Source organism: the organism of the source record quoted next, unplaced genomic scaffold (assembly GCF_019419815.1).
Source record: "Pyrus x bretschneideri cultivar Hongxiangsu unplaced genomic scaffold, Pyrus_bretschneideri_v1 Contig1, whole genome shotgun sequence".
NCBI classification, from domain to species: Eukaryota; Viridiplantae; Streptophyta; class Magnoliopsida; order Rosales; family Rosaceae; genus Pyrus; species Pyrus x bretschneideri.
In genome coordinates, this window is record NW_025999390.1 from 1,420,187 (window position 1) to 1,423,651 (window position 3,465).

The 3,465-nt window shown below is 40.9% G+C and overlaps 1 pseudogene; it reads left to right on the forward strand.

Annotated features, from left to right (window-relative positions):
- Positions 1-221: 221 nt before the first annotated feature.
- On the forward strand, positions 222-2,502 carry LOC103929461 (annotated as a pseudogene).
- The last annotated feature ends 963 nt before the right edge of the window (positions 2,503-3,465 follow it).

Below are 3,465 nucleotides of genomic sequence, written 5' to 3' on the forward strand. Positions count from 1 at the left end.
AATTTCAAAATTCCAGATTGATTGATTAGATAAATTTAATGAAAAAGATCCGACTCTTTATTATAAACCATCTATCTTTTACTCTTTAACATGTCTCGAAAATAAAAAGTTATTTATTTCAATCGATTCATACGTAGTACACGTGCCCATATTACTCCTGTATATCTCCACGTGTGTGTATGACAGGGCTCTATATAAACTTAAGCCTTCACCCAGTTCGGTAAAAATCACAGTCTCTAGCTTTCTAATGTTTGAGTTGCAATAATGGATTCTCTCCCTTATGCAAACTCTATCACTGCTGGCCTGTTCACAGTATTCATCGTGTTCTATTACTTATCACGAAGATGGAGAGCTGCCAATCACAAGGGCAAATTATCACCACCAGAAGCCAAGGGTGGATGGCCTATATTTGGTCACCTTCATTTGTTCGGAGGCTCCACACCTCCTCACATAATTTTGGGAGCCATGGCGGACAAGTACGGACCCATTTTCACTATCCGCCTTGGCGTCCATCCGTCGTTGGTGATAAGCAGCAGTGAGATCGCAAAAGAATGCTACACAACCAAAGACTTGAGCGTACTCTCTCGCCCAAAGATGGCGGTTGTAGATCACGTTAGCTACAACTATGCAATGTTTGGGTTCGGACCACCTGGACCCTATTGGCGAGAAATTCGCAAGATCGTTACCTTGGAGTTGCTCTCAGTCCGGAAGGTTGAGCTGCTCAAGCACATTCGAGTGTCGGAAGTGGCTACTTTCTTAAAAGAATTGCACGAACTTTGGAGTACAAAGAAAAAGGAGGGCTCGAAAGATGGAGTGGTTGTAGAGCTAAAGCAATGGCTTGGGGACATGACGCTGAACGTTATTCTTACAATGGTGGCTGGAAAGCGGTATTCGGTGGCTGCCGCTGGGGATGAGAAGAAAGAAGCGCGTCGGGTTCAGACTGCATTGAGGGAGTTATTTGATTATCTGGGCATGTTTTTGGTGGGTGATGCGGTTCCTTATCTGCGGTGGTTGGATTGGGGTGGACATGAGAAGGCAATGAAGAAAAGTGCAACGGAAATCCACGCCATTATTGCAGAGTGGGTTGAGAGCATAAGCAGAGGAGAGCAAAAGGTGATGCAAAAGGAGAACAGGACTTCATAGATGCGTTGCTTTCTGTGCTTGATGGTGCAGACCTTGGCAGTTTTGATGCTGATACGATCGCCAGAGCCACAAGCTTGGTACGTATATATAATTCATTAATTTTGCAGGCAAATAATTAACCATAAAAGGCTGGAGTTAGACACTAAACACATCAAGATTTTATTTTTACTCTTCAATACTGGTAAGCTAATTGCATGGTCTATAAAAATAAAATGAAAACATTAGACAATAGTTTTTTTATTTTTTTTTTAAACATATGCTTTCCAATTTTATATATGATTCATGCGACATATTTGTCTACTCATCAATGAGTGATGGTAGAGAGATTATCTTCGTAGACTGTATTTGTAGACCACATGATGTAATGGTTGATGGTTAGATTCTTTCTTTAAATCTTTAAGAATGAAATTCAACTATCAACCGTTATATTCTTTGATTTACAAGATGTGATTTAAAAAGATAATCTCTTTAACATTTTCGTTGCCTAAAGAATGTATAAATGTTAATCAAGCAAATATTCCTTGGCAGAATGTTATTGCAGGAGGTGGCGATACCACCATGGTGACATTGACGTGGGCACTATCATTATTGCTGAACAACCCTCATGTTATGAAAAAAGCTCTAAACGAACTGGACACCAAAATAGGCAAACAAAGAGTTGTGAGTGAGGAAGATATAAGCAACTTGGTCTACATCCAAGTTATTGTAAAGGAGACGTTACGTTTGTACCCAGTAGGACCATTATCAGGGCCGCGTATATTCAATGAAGATTGCACCATTGCTGGCTACCATATCCGAAAGGGCACCCGGTTCATCCCAAACTTCTGGAAGATCCAAACTAACCCGAAAAATTGGCCTGAGCCATTCGAGTTCAAGCCAGAGAGATTTCTTACCACACACAAGGATGTTGATCTGAAGGGTCACCATTTTCAGTATATTCCTTTTTCAAGTGGTAGAAGATCATGCCCTGGTTTGGCATTTGGTCTTCAAATGGTGCAATTTACATTGGCTAGTTTTCTGCATGCGTTTGAAATCTCAAACCCGTCGAGTGCACCAATTCATATGACAGAGAGTTTTGGAATAACCAACGTTAAGGCATCTCCACTCAATGTTCTTATCAAACCTCGCTTATCTTATGAACTTTATGAATAAAAGAAGAAAATATAGAATATTAGGTGTGGGATATAAATAAGAGATATTGGTTGTTATTAGTTATATATAATTATATGTCTATATCTGTAATCGTAAAATCAATAAATCAACTGCCAAGATAAAAAACCTAGCAATAATGAGTGTTTGAGAATGGGCATATTTAGCAATAAAAAAGTACCCCAAAAATGCCTCTATTTACATTTTCAATTGGGCTCTCTTTTGGGTCTGTTGCCTCCGGATTTTTTGTTTTTCAATTTGTTTGTAAAGAACCCACCCATTAGCCAGTACACAAACAGGACAAAATAAAATAGTCCATTTGCGATTATTATTGAAAAATTAATTTTGATTAGGTTTTTCTTATTATTGATTGGAAAACTGAGATTTCATTACATTAACCTGGGTCTAAACTGTTCTGAAGTGCAAAATTTGCACAGCAATGATATGTTTACTGCTTACATCACTTTGCATATCAGTAATGTGATATCAAGATATTTCTAACATTATTTGTAAGGCAAGAATGTCACATCCCAGTCCGGGATGGATCACTTTCCGGGCCCGCTCCATCATCATAGCACGATATTGTCCGCTTTGGGCTTACCATTCCCTCAAGCAACTTCCTAATGGGTCACCCATTATGAGATTGCTCTAGCCCCCTTCTCGCTTAACTTCGGAGTTCTTACGGAACCCGAAGCCAGTGAACTCCCAAAAGGCATCGTGCTAGGTAGGGATGAGAATATACATTTAAGGATCACTCCCCTGGGCGATGTGGGATCTTACAATCCACCCCCCTTAAGGGTTCGACGTCCTCATCGGCACACCACGGCCAGGATTAGGCTCTGATACCAATTGTCACATCCTGGTCCGGGGTGGATCACTTCTCGGGCCCGCTCCACCACCGTAGCATGATATTGTCCGCTTTTGGCTTACCATTCCCTCACAGTTTTGTTTTTAGGAACTCACGAGCAACTTCCCAGTGGGTCACCCATCATGGGATTGCTCTAGCCCCCTTCTCGCTTAACTTCGGAGTTCTTACGGAACCCGAAGCTAGTGAGCTCCCAAAAGGCCTCGTGCTAGGTAGGGATGAGAATATACATTTAAGGATCACTGCCCTAGGCGATGTGGGATCTTACAATATTTAAGACCCATCCTGGGAATGCTCTCGTGTAAGTT